Raw genomic sequence first — 14,218 nt, forward strand, 5'->3', positions numbered from 1 at the left:
TCTCACCTGGCCTGGCAGGCATCCTGCTTACACTCTCTCCATCTATATTCATGCAGGACAGGCTGACACACAACAAGAGGGAAAGGTGATGACTCATGGAGGAACGCCTGACATCAAGGTCCTCACAGACTTTGAAAATAGAGTCATCCAGCTGGCCAGCGATGATCTGAACCGTTCCTGTGCTGACGGTGAAGTCGGCAGTACTCAATCAAGTGAGAATCCAGCAGTGCAACATCCATCAGACAACCATGCTGTGACAAAGTCCCCTGTTCCGCAATCCCTGCCACGTACTAGTTATCTCTCCTTGCTTTTGCAGGCACACCTGGGAAACAGCCAAGGGGATCCATGAGCCAGGTCCTCAACTCAAGCCCCGAAGACACCTTGGAAGAATCTGATGAAACCCTCATTGAACACCCATTACTGTGCTCACCCAGACCCTCCACCAATGTAGAGACACACACCTCAGTGAGACCTAGTTCTAGAGTAGCCTTAGGGTCACAATCTGGTGAGCACATCGCACTGTCTGATCCACAGCAGGTGTTGGCAGGCACTTCCCAGGTTTCCAGCACTCGGAAGGCTGGTAGAGGCCAGAATCCTGCTGAGCCTGAGTCAGATGAGGAGCCTTTGGACTTGGTCATTCTGCAGTTGCTGGAGCTGCAAAGACAAACTCAGGAACATCAGGAAGGGATTTCCGCTGCACTCTTCAAATTGCAAGGGACGTTGGAGGAATCCATCCACCTTCATTCTGAGGTAATAACGCTGGCATGCACCAAGGCCAACACTGGTAGGATGACAGCTGCCATGGAGACCTTTGTCCAGGACATTGGTCCTGCACTGCTGCGCAGGCTGAACTCCATCGCTGATGCCATAGTTGGCCTCCAACAGTGTCAACACGAGAGGGGTGGGGGGCAGCTCCATCTCACTCCAGTTTCCCGTTTTCCTCAAGGAGTCAGCCATGGGCCCTCGGGTACCCACAGGGAGGAAGATCAGCAGGTGCAGCCATGGAGCCATACACCCAACTGACTCCAGGAGTGTTCAGCCCATCCAAATCTCCTCTTCCTGTGACCCCAGCAGCTCCAGCTCCACAGCCTGAGGAGGGTGCCACTACCACAATGCAGGACCCCAAAAACAGGCTGGGGCCTTCCAAGGTCATCACAGACAGGGTGTAGCAGTCAGCAGGCTGCCTCCACCTCCACTGTGGATGTCGGGGGAGAACCAAGACCAAGCAGGGTTAGGAAGGTTAAGAAAATATAGTTGCACAGCTTGGGCACAGGTGTTAATCACTTGTACTTAATGTTCACTATTGTAAATAAACTCCCAAGAATGTCTCTTTGCATATGGCCCCTTGTTATGAAGAGCAGCGTTTGTATCACTCAGAAGTGAAACCTTGGTTTCTGCACAAGACAAAGGCAGGTGTCTCAGTCCAGGGCCTCTTCCCTGTGCAGTGATGGTCTGGCTTCACACTCACTGGACACATTAGTGATGCCTGCACCTCGATGATGCTTGTCATTACTGCCAGAATGTCATGGGCAGGCATCACAGAGTTCCATCATTCTCCCTGTTTGCTCTCAGTACCTTTGAAGTGTGGCTGGCCCCCCATCTTTTCAGCATCTGTGAATGGTGACACTGTACTCCTGAAGGGGTCAGATGCTGAAGGCTGAAGAAGGATCAGGTGCATTTAAAATATCACGGCTGTGTCTTCGTGATATGACCCTGATCACAGAGCGCAAGCGAGCTGCCCTCAGCCAGAGAGCAGTCAGACATTCACAGAGGCTGTGTGAAGATCTATGGAGTGTCCTCACTGCATGTCGTCATCATCCTCCTGGAATCTAGCAACTATGCGTCTCCATGACATGAGCCTGAGCAATGATGGAATGTGCACTGCCATCAGACACACAGGAGTCAAATATTCACAGGTGCAAGGTGAGGATGTCAGGACTGTAGTCGCTGCATCTCGTCATCATCCTCCACGAATCTTGCGGCCACGAGGGCCTCCCGAGCATGCCTGCCTCATCTGGCCAATGCGATGGCTCATCACTGGCATCCTTGCCTTCAAGGACCTCACCATCGTCATCCCATTCAACATCCTCCTCACTAGAGGATACTTGCAGCTCCTTCATCTCCTCCTCAGCCAGGTCCTCCCCCCGTTGCAGCGCCAGGCTGTGGAACACGCTGCCAGCAACGATGATGCATGACATCCTCTGGGGACTGTATTGCAGTGTTGAGGCACTAGAACCACATTTTCAAGATGCCTATTGTTTGCTCCATCAAAGTACGGGTGGCAGCATGATCCTCGTTATACCTTCTCTTTGCTGCTCTCTGAGGCTGCCGCACAGGTGTCATCAGCCACATCCTCTGTGGGTAGCACTTGTCCCTGAGGACCCAACCCTGCAGCCTCTCAGATGTCAGGGATCTAAGACCTGCTAAGAATGTAGGAGTCATGGACACTCCCTGGGAATTGTGCGCAAACACTTAGGATGTGTTTGTGGTGGGCACAAACCAGCTGAACATTCAGCGAGTGGAAGCCATTGTGGTTGATGTAGTTGACTACTTATTGCCATGGAGATCTGAGCACCATGTGAGTTCAGCCGATGGCACCCTGCATCTGTGGAAAACCAGAGATCTGTGCAAATCCCAACGCTCTTGTTTCCTGGCTTTCCTGATCCCGGGCAAAATGCACAAAGTTCTGTGCTTTCGTGAAGATGGTGTTTATGACCTCCTGGATACACTTGTGCATGGAGGCTTGTGAGATCCCATACATGTCACCTGTGGATCCCTGGAAGCAGCCATTGGTGTAAAAATTGAGCACCGTGGTCACTTTCACGGCCACTGGCAGTGGATGCCCTCCAAGTCCACATGGCGCCAAATCCTGCAGCTGGTGGCATATGTGACTGACCAGTTCCCTAGACATGCGCAGTCTTCAGCGACACTGGTTCTTGGTCATCTTCAGGAATGACAGGCGCTACCTATAGACCTTTTGCCTCGCGAGGTGCCTACATTCAACGGCTTGCTGTGGATCTTCAGCTATGTGCGCAGCAGGCCCTGCTGCCCCTTCATCTTGAGGGAAGTGCTCCTCCCTTTGCCAAGCCAGACGCCTCTGCCGCTTTCTTCTTCTTCTTCTCTGGTCTCTGTAAGCCATGAGGCATACCACTAGATCACCATGCTCCATGATCCTGGTGTTGTCCTCCTGCAGAATCAAAGAGTGACACAAAGGTTAGCATAGGTGTACTAAGAACTTCTCTTCGTTAAGTCTGAAGGCCCCTTCACGTATGCAGGAGTGTGCTGGCCACCACTTGAATGGCCAGTGTGTAGTGCGCTCATTGGCTCTCCGAGACCCCACCCACCTCCGCCCCACTCCACTTGACCCACCAACAGCAGCTTCGGCCACTGGACTAGATGCTGTGCTCTCAGCTCAGGCACAGGCTTTCTCCTAACCCACCCTGCAATGCTGCACTGTTAGCTTGAGCCATAATGGATACTGATCCAAACCTTAATAAAGACATTGCAAGGGGCTATGAGCAGCCCCACCAGTGACTGTGCCGTGGCTACCTTTCGCAAGGGGATTATACAACTTGCCCAGTCGGCCAACTACTCTGCTGCCCCCTAAAACGCACATGAATTTGCAGCCTGAGCCCAGGGTGTGAAAAGTTCTTGGTGGCACTTTCATGCTCTTGCATTGCTTGAGTAAGCAGAAAAGCTTCAGAGGCTCAACTCCAAGATGTCAATGGTTCTGCTGCTGAATGGTCTCAGCTGCAGAAGAATGCTCATTTTTGACAAGCTTTTCCAAGTGTGTGGCCACTTCCCTCACCCTCTCCTCACCCCAAAACCCCTGGCATGTGCTTGAGTATTTCCTTCAGTCTGTGCTGCCTTGCCCCCCACACCTCTGACATGTGCTTGAGTATTTCCTTTAGTTTGTTCCTTTAGTTTGTGCTGCCTTGCCATCCACACCCCCAGTATGTGCCTGAGTACTTCCTTCAGTCTATGCTACCTTGCACCTCCCACCCCAGCCTGACCCCGCAATGGAGACCAAGCCCCGACACCACTCCGAAAGCCAGCTGGGAAAAAGGGATTTGCTTGTGCCCCCGTGAAAGCGCAGTGCCTCTTCCTTGATGTTCTATGGGTGATGTTCACGAGTGCTGCACAAGGTTGTGTGCACTTAGCTCTGAGTTCCCCTCAAAGTTCAGGTCACCAGATGCACGCTTTTTAAAGGCAGTCATGAAGCATCGTGTTCTGAAGTCACGCCGACGTGGGCAATAAATTTGATATTAGGGAATGATTCCAGCGAGCAGGGCTTATGATTAACTGCAAATGTATTAAAATGACGTTCCCCACATGCGGCCGCCTGCCATGATGCCTGCACCAATGGGGTTGGAAAATTCCGGCCAATGTTTCCTTTTCAATTGTGGAGTGTTTTTATTCACGTGTTAAGTTTTCATGAGAAGTAACAGACTGGACACTCAATACATGTGTCATCCTCTTGCAACAACATCGCTCCACACCTACATTGCTGGCATCAGTAACTATTTTAAATGGTTTATTGAAATTCAGAGCAGCCAAAACAGGTTTGTTTATTAAGATGGCCTTCAACCTCTCAAAGGCGGTTTGACAAGACTCTGTCTAGTTAAATTTTATATTTTTCTTCAACAAGTTCGGTAATGGAGTGACTATCACACTGAAATTTGGGACAAACTTACAGTAGAACCCACAAATTCCAAGGAACCATAGTATTTCCTGTTTTGTTTTCAGGATTAGAAAGTCCATAATTGCTTTAACTTTAGCTTTCCTGGGCAACACCCAACCTTGCCCCATGACAAATCCCAAATAGGTGACTTTGCCCTTGGCAAACTCACTTTTGGCCAAATTTATCACCAAATCAGTTTTTTGTAGTCTATCAAATAGTGCACTTAGGTGTTCCACATGTTCTTCCCAAGTGTTATTGTAGACCAACAGATCACATTCAAAACACACTTGTGTAATTCAGCAATTGGTTTGTCAATCATTGAAAGGTGACTGGTGCATTCTTCATTCCAAATGGCATAACCTTACATTGGTACAAGCCTCCTGGAGTTATGAAAGCAGAGATTCCTTTGGCTTGATCTGTTACTGGAACTTGCCTTAACTTTTAAGTAAATCAAACTTGCTAACAAAGCCTGAGTTCCCAACTCTATCAATGCATTCCTCAAGTCAGGGAATTGGATAAAAGTCAGTTTTTGTTACAGCATTAGTTTTCCTGTAATCAATGCAAAACCTAACTGATCAATCTGGTTTTGGCACCAATACAACTGGAGAACTCCAGCTACTTTGCCTTGGTTCAATGGTATCATTGTCCAGCGCATATTTAATTTCCTCTCTTACTTGAGCCAATTTTCCGGGATTGAGTTAGTAAGAGCTTTGCTTGATCGATGTAGCATTTCCCACATCAGCGTCATGCATAGTTAAAGACGTTCACCTTGGTCTATCAATACACAATGACTTATACGTTTTAAGTAGTTTGGCTTTATTAGCTTGAAATTTCTCTGGAAAATGGTGTAATAGTCTATGCAACATTTTTAATGCCTCCGTATTGGCTAATTTCATTACTGGGGTTCACTCTGATAACTTTCAATCTCTGACTCATTGTTTGAACCCTCAAATGCATTCATATATCACCACTTTCCTTCTTTACTACTTGGAATACATTCACTGGTTGACCAGTCTCCCTGTCACAATATTGTTTTAGCATAGTTATATGACACACCCGTTGATGTTTCCTTTTGTCTGGGATACTAATTATTACTAATTACACTCAGTCTCTTTTTAACATAATAATGTCCACTAAACCTAACCTTCAGTGGTTTACCCAGCAAAGGTAACAGAACTAGTATTTTATCCCCAGGTTTAAAAGTTCGAGTTTCAGCTGTCTTATCGGCTCAGTTTTTCATTATTTGTTGGGAAACCTTAAGATGTTCCCAGGTTACTGCCCAAGTCTTTGGCATTCTTTCTCGAAACTGGGACACGTATTCTAAGAGAATAATTTCTTCTTCTTGCGTCATAATTTTCTCTGTAATGACTTTAAGTTGAACCCTTACTTCATGTCCATGGATTAACTCAAAGGGACTGAAACCAGTTGACTCATTAGGCACAACTCTCATGGCAAATAATAAAAATGAAATTCCCTTCTCCCAGTCCTTGGGACATTCAAGACAAAAAAGCTCTAATCATTGCTTTAAAGTTTTGATGACATCTTTCCAATGCCCCCTGAGATGTGGGTGGTATGCAGATCATTTAGTCTGCTTTAGTCCTAAGCTACATATTGCATCCTGGAATACTCATGACATCAAATTTTATCCCTGATCAGCCTGAACTTCTCTGGGTAACCCATACTTGGCAAAAAACTGAATTAATCCTTTGATTGCCACCTTTGCAGTATTTTTCTTAAAGGCATTATCTCTGGGAATTGGGTTGACAAATCCATAATGGTTAAAATATATTGATTCCCTGTTTTGATTTTGGGGAGTGGTCCTATACAGTCCACTATAATACTACTAAATGGTTCATCGAAAGCAGGTAATGAGTTCAATGAAGCTGGTTTAATTGATGGATGGGGCTTCCCAACAAGTTGGCATATCTGACATGTCTTGTAGAATTTAACCACATCTTCATGCAACCCTGGCCAATAAAAGTGCTTAACTGAGTCTTTCTTATTCCTAAATGACCTGCCATTTTGGTGGACTAGTGTCCAGTCCTCATCCACTGAGGAAGTCTGTACATCCTCATTAACATGTCATTTTTCAGACAATAACATTCAGGGACCCTTTCTGATTCTTCCTCAGATTGCGTCGTCTGAGACAATCCCCACAAACCAGGGTCTGCCTGCTGGGCTCCAATCAAGGAAGTTCAGCTGAATAGTTCAGTCTCATTATTTTCAGGGTCATTAACCTCAATCAAATCCCCCAAAAAAGTCCTATCCAACTGGACACCTGAATTATCGTCTCTCTCAATTGATTCCACTTCATCATGTCTAGCCACATTAGCTTGGACTCTAGTCACCATGCAATCTGGAAACAATCCAGAATGTTCCTCCTCCAAAATCTGTTTCTCTCACCTCAGTTGGCCCTTGAAACTCTTGGAGATGGTAATACTTTCATACTTGCCAAATCATTATCCAGTATAAAATTTTCTCCTTTCAATAGGTAAACTAGGAACAATTCTCATAGTAACAATTCTGTTTACTAAGTCATTTCATAAATTAACATTAAACAGTACAAGGGAATAGGTTCATAAATCACATGAATACCCCCAATTAATACCTTACATTTCATCAAACCCTCTGGAAGACAAATTGTTTAATCAGTCACCATCAATGACTGAACTGCCCAGTATCTCAAAATATTAATTGCTTTACTTGCTTTGCTGGAGGAGTAAGGGAATACTTCTCCCTTAGAGATTAAACCTCTATAACCTCCACTTGATTATTCTGAGCCACATCCACCACTCTAGTAGGTTCTGAGGGAATACATTTGGCAGAATCCCCTTGCTTTGTCATTTCCAGAGCTTCCTGAACTGCTCTCCTCTTTCCATGTAACTTAAACTTTTCTTTAGCTGGTTCATACTGTCTGATTTCCTTATCTCTTTGAAACTTTCATTTCTTACTTTCTAACTTTCTTTCTCTGGAGTTCAAGCTCAAGTCTTCACATTTCTCTTTCTTTCCCTTTTTCAAGTTCAAGGTTTTAAATTTCTTTTTCTTTTTCAAGTTTGAGTTTTGCTTTTTTTTTTCTCTTTCCAATTCAAGTGGACTGGGAGCAGCTACTTGCAGATAAAACTGTGTAAGAGCATTCAAGGAGGAGAGTGCAGGGCAAATATGTTCCCATAAAGCCAAAGTGGGGGACCAAGTCCAGAGAACCCTGGATGTCAAGGGACATAAAGGTTAGGATTAAGGAAAAAAGAGAAGCTTATGGCAAATACCGTGGGTTCAGTATGGCGGAATCCCTAGAGGAGTGTAAAAAGTGCAGCGGAGAAATCTTAAAAGGAAATTAGGAAAACTAAGAGAGTGCATGAGAAAGCATTGGTGGGTAGAATAAAGAAAAACCCAAAGCATTTTTTTAAATATACAAAGAGCAAGAGAATAACTAGGGAAAGAGTAGGGCCAATTAGGGACCATAGAGGTAATCTGTGTGTGGACCCAGAAGACGTGGGTACAGTCCTTAATGCATACTTTGCCTCAGTCTTCAGAATGGAAAAGGATGACACAGGTATAGACATCAGGGTGGAGGACTGTGAAATATTAGAGGAAATTAATATAGAGAGAGAGGAGGTACTCGCGGGTTTAGCGGCCTTAAAAGTGGATAAATCTGCAGGCCCGGATGAGATGTATCCCAGGCTGTTGAGGGAGGCAAGGGAAGAGATATCAGGGGCCCTGGCAGTAATCTTCAAATCCTCTCTGGCCACAGGTGAGGTGCCAGAGGACTGGAGGAATGCTAAAGTTGTTCCATTATTAAAAAAGGGAGGAAGGAAATTACAGGCCAGTCAGTCTAACCTTGGGGGTGGGGAAGTTATTAGAAATAAAAACAAAAAACTACTGCGGATGCTGGAAATCCAAAACAAAAACAGAATTACCTGGAAAAACTCAGCAGGTCTGGCAGCATCGGTGGAGAAGAAAAGAGTCGACGTTTCGAGTCCACATGACCCTTCAACAGAACTGAAGTATAGTTAGGAGAGGGGTGAAATATAAGCTGGTTTAAGGTGGGGGGCGGGGGGAGAGAAGTTGAGGGTGGGGTGATTGTAGGGACAAGCAAGCAGTGATAGGAGCAGATAATCAAAAGATGTCACAGACAAAAGGATCAACGAGGTGTTGAAGGTGGTGATATTATCTAAGAAAAGTGCTAATTAAGAATGGATGGCAGGACACTCAAGGTACAGCTCTAGTGGGGGTGGGGTGGAAAGACTGACAAGGTATTAGTTGTAGATTTAAAAATAATGGAAATAGGTGGGAAAAGAAAAATCTATATAAATTATTGAAAAAAACAAAAGGGAGGGGGAGGAAACGGGGTGGGGATGGGGGGAGGGGGAGTTTAAGATCTAAAGTTGTTGAATTCAATATTCAGCCCAGAAGGCTGTAAAGTGCCTAGTCGGAAGATGAGGTGCTGTTCCTCCAGTTTGCGTTGGGCTTCACTGGAACAATGCAGCAAGCCAAGGACAGACATGTGGGCAAGAGAGCAGGGTGGAGTGTTAAAATGGCAAGCAACAGGGAGGTTTGGGTCTTTCTTGCGGACAGACCGCAGGTGTTCTGCAAAGCGGTCGCCCAGTTTGCGTTTGGTCTCTCCAATGTAGAGACCTGCTGAGTTTTTCCAGGTAATTCTGTTTTTGTTATTAGAAATAATTCTGAGGGACAGAATATATCTGCACTTGGAGAGACACGGATTAATCAGGGGTAGTGAGCATTGATTTGTTAAGGGAAGATCATGTTTGACAAATTTGATCGAATTTTTTTGAGGAGATAACTAGGAGTGTTGATGAGAGTAATGCATTTTATGTGGTTTACATGGACTTTAGCAAGGCTTTTGATAAGGTCCCTCATGGCAGACTGGTCAAGAAAATAAGAGCCCTTGGGATCCAAGGCAAAGTGACACGTTGGATCCAAAATTGGCTGAGGGGCAAGAACGAGAGGGTGATGGTAGAGGGACGTTTCTGTGAGTGGAAGTCTGTTTCCAGTGGGGTTGCACAGGGCTCAGTGCAGGGGCCCTTGCTGTTTGTGGTGTACATAAATGATTAGGACTTGAATGTAGGGGGCATGATCAGGAAGTTCACGGATGACAAGAAAATTGGGAGGGTGGTAAATTTGTGAGAAGGATAGCCGTAAACTGCAGGAGGATATTAATGGACTGGTCAGGTGGGCAGAGCAGTGGCAAATGGAATTCAGTCTGGAAAAGTATGAGGTAATGCACTTGGGTAGGACTAACAAAGCAAGGGATTACACAATGAATGGTAGGACCCTGGAAAGCACTGAAGATCAGAGGGACCTTGATGTACATATCCACAGATCCCAGAAGGTAGTAGGACAGGGAGATAAGGTGGTTAAGAAGGCATATGGGATACTTACCTTTAACTGAGGCGTAGATTACAAGAGCAGGAAGGTTATGCTGGAATTGTATAAAATGCTGATTAGGCCACAACTGGAGTACTGTGTGCAGTTCTGGTCACCACATTATAGGAATGATGTGATTGCGCTGGAGAGGGAACAGAGGAGATTTACCAGGATGCTGCCTGGGCTGGAGGGTCTGAGCTATGAGGATAGATTGGATAGGCTGGGGTTGTTTTCCTTGGAGCAGTGAAGGTTGAGAGGGGACTTGATAGAGGTGTATAAGATTATAAGGGGCATAGATAAGGTGGATAGGAAGGCACTTTTTCCATTAGTAGAGGGATCAATAACCAGGGAGCATAGATTTAAGGTAAGGGGCAGAAGGCTAAGAGGGGAGTTGAGGAGAAGGTGGTGGGAGTCTGGAACTCACTGGCTGAAAGGGTGGTTGAGTCAGAAACTCTCGTAACATTTAAGAAGTATTTAGATAGTCACTTGCGTTGCCATAGCCTCCAGGGCTGTGGGCCAAGTGCTGGAAAATGGGATTAATGTAATCAGATCTTTGCTGTCTGGCACGGACACGATGGCCAAATGGCCTCTTTCTGTGCTGTAAATGTATACGAGTCTATGAGGTTTCAGGTCTTTCCTCTTTTCAGGCTAGGAGCTGATCTACTGCACTATCCTCACACAGAACCTGGCCACTTGGGCAGGAGCCAATCAAAATGCCATTGCTAGGCAGTTCCCTCTTAAATCAGGTCTCCTTTCCAGCACCATTCTGTCCAACTTAGCACACACTGTTCCAGGAGACAGCAACATTGTAGATTTTTTTATTCCTGCTGCAGTGAACATCTCTTTTAAACTGCAGCCATGGTAGTTTTTGAAGCCACAGTCCAATCTTAAAGCCACGGTCCAAGAAAAATAAAAATATGTTCTATACACAGAATAATAATTTCAATCCCACCACATGTTAAGTATATTTCTCCTGTATTTTGTTTAAAAAAAAGCAAAAAAAGTAATTAATTTAGATCAACTGGAGGATTTAAGTAGAGGTGGAATATCTCCTGGTATCGAAGGTTCTTTTTGAGCATTTTGCTTATCTAAAACTACAATTTGGACTTTAGCTGAGAAAAAGAACCCTAGAAATACTCCCTTGATATAAATAATGAGTTAGGTTGGTAAGACAAATGGCAGTTTCTTTTTTCATGTTGTCAGTTTTCAATCAGCTTGCCGAGTTTCACAGCAGTCCAGCAATCTATCTTCTGACAGATGACTAGGATTGTTGAGGTGCCTTGCTGGTGGAGTGGCAGTGACAATATGGAGCACATAACTTCTGCCCTCCCAGGATGATGGTATTCACCCTCCCACCCTTGCCACTTTGCCTTGTTGTTGTCTCTCAGCCATTCAGCCCAAACCTCTGCTGCCATGCTGAGATGGTGCAGTTAGAAGCCATCCTTCTAGTGGGACTGCAAGGCCATCCTCCAAGACCATCTGCTGTCTTCTCCACTGAAAGTCAGCAGCCTTTGACTAGCCATGCTGCAGTTAGTGGGATAGCACTGCATCGGAGCTCTATGATGCGCAAAGGCACAGGGAAGAGTAACATTCACACCACACTTGTGCCAGGCAATCACCATCTCCCCATAACATTCAATGGCATTACCATCATCCATACAATGAACATCAAAAGAGGAGCAACAGAAGCTCAGGAGGAGGAAGAGGAGGAAGCAGAAATGAACAGAACCTAAATAGCCTCTACCTGGCCAGGCTGTCCATGAAAAGCTCATCCAAGTGTAACCAAGGGACTACTATGAGCGAGGAAATTAAAGTAATTAGTATCAGCAGAGAAACAGTATTCAAGAAGCGCAAGGGACTAAAAGCTGTCAAATCCCCCCCTGATGACCTACATCTTAGAGTTCTAAAAGAGGTAGCTGCAGTGATAGTGGATGCACTGGATTATGATTTTCCAAAATTCCCTAGATTTCAGAATGATCCCAGCAGATTGGAAGTTAGCAAATGTAACATCACTATTCAGGAAAAGGCAGGGGATAGAGAGCGAAAACAGGGAACTACAGGCCAGTAATCTTGACATTCGTCAGCGGGAAAATGCTGGAATCTATTAGTAAGGAAGTCTTAACCTTACAATTGGCGAGCAGGCAAAAAGGATTTTATGGTTAAGAATCTATAAGGGCTGTTGTCAAAATGGTCATTTTATTGTGTACCTTTGATAAAGCATTTTGGGGGTTATTTTGTAAGATTTTTTTCTAACTGTATCTTTTATCGTGTGTGTTTAAGTTTTATTCATTTTCCTTTTCTTTTAATAAACATTTTAATTCTTCAAATTTTAAAAGTTATCACTAGGGGCATGAACTTTTGTGTTTAGTAGCTTTCCTCCTTGTTGCTACAATATAGGAAAAAAAATTACGATCAGCTGGGACGGATTTCAGTCTGAGACCTGGCTTACTCAGCATTAACATCAGCTGTGCTTGTAACATTTGTCAGGTCTTCTTTGGCTGGCCCCATCTTCTTCTTCCATCTAATGGTGTCTATTCCACTGCCACTCTATAAGTGTCCTGCCAGCCTCAGTCGTCTTCTCTGTCATGATATCCTATAGGCATCACTGACCAGTCCTCTGTAGCACTTCTTTATTGGTGATGCTGTCTCTCCATGTGATACCCAGGAGCACTGGTGAAAGACTTTCAATTTATGTGACATCTTTGCTGTTTTCTTCCATGTCTCGCTGGCATAGATTGCAGTTGGTACCACTGTGGAGTTGTAGAGTCGCAGCTTCATGGTTGTGTTGATGGTGCTCCAGTTAGCATTAAATAAATCTGGAACAAAAAGTTGGTATCAGTAATGATGAACATGAAACTACTGGATCGTTGTTTCAAAAAAAACATCTTGTTCATTGCTCTCTGCAGCTGGGAGCACAAGTCCTGAAGGTTGTGTTGAACAGAAAATGCTGGAATAACTCAGCAGGTCTGACAGCATCTGTGGAGAGAAAAACAGAGTTGATGTTTCGAGTCCTTATGACCCTTCTTCGGAAGAAGGGTCTCTGAAGAAGGGTCATATGGATTCAAAACGTCAACTCTGTTTTACTCTGCACAGATGCTGTCAGGCCTGCTGAGTTTTTCAGGCATTTTCTGTTTTTCTTTCAGATTTCCAGCATCCGTAGTATTTTGCTTTTATCTGAAGGCTGTGTAGCCTGTCTGGTGCCAGGGTTAAGGACATCAGAGCTGGACAGGAACTTGGAGTGGAAGGGGAAGGATCCCGTTATCATAGTCCACATGGCTATCAACAACATAGGTAGTAGTAAGAAAGAGGTTCTATTCAGGAGGATAAGCAGCTATGGGTGAATTAAAAAGCACAGCCACAAAGGTTATAAACACTGCATTGGTACCTGAGCCACAAGCAAATTGGCATAAGGTAAATAAGATCAGAGAGTTGAATGTGTGTCTCAAAGATTGGTGTAGGAGAAATCAGTTTAGATTCAAGGAGCACTGGAGCCAGTACTGGGGAAAGAGGGAACTGTTCCATTGGGGTGGGCTTCACTTGAATTTTGCTGGGACCAGTGTCCTGATGAATCACATAATTAGGGCTATAGAGGGAGCTTTAAGCTGAATTGTTGGGGGAGGAGAGGGTTCACATAAGAATGGATTTAGAAAGTTAACGAGAAAGTCAAGGCAATAGGACAGGGTAGTGTTATGGGTAATGATAACCAGAGTGTGACAGGAAGGACAGAGTGCACAAACATAAAAGTGCACTAGCAAATACAGTCAGAGTAGGAAAAAAAGGTAAAAAGACAGAATTAAAGACTCTTGATCTGAATGCACATAGTATTCATAACAAGATGGATGAATTGATAGCACAAATAGAAATAAATGGGTCTGATATGATAGCCATTACAGAAACGTGGTTGCAAAGTGACCAAGGTGAGGAATTGAATTTTCAAGGCTATTTGATATTTCAGAAAGATGGGAAGAAAAGCAAAGAAAGTGGTAGCTCTGTTAATAAAGGATGAGATCATTAAAATAGTGAGAAATGATCTTGACTCAGAAGATCAAAATGTAGAATCAGTTTGGATGGAAATAAGAAACCGCAAAGGAAAGAAGTCATTGGTGGGAGAAGTTTATCAGTCCCCTAACAGTAGCTCCACTGAAAGACAGAGTA

The sequence above is a fragment of the Cetorhinus maximus genome, chromosome 13 (genome assembly GCF_964194155.1).
Source record: "Cetorhinus maximus chromosome 13, sCetMax3.hap1.1, whole genome shotgun sequence".
In the NCBI taxonomy this organism is placed as follows: Eukaryota; Metazoa; Chordata; class Chondrichthyes; order Lamniformes; family Cetorhinidae; genus Cetorhinus; species Cetorhinus maximus.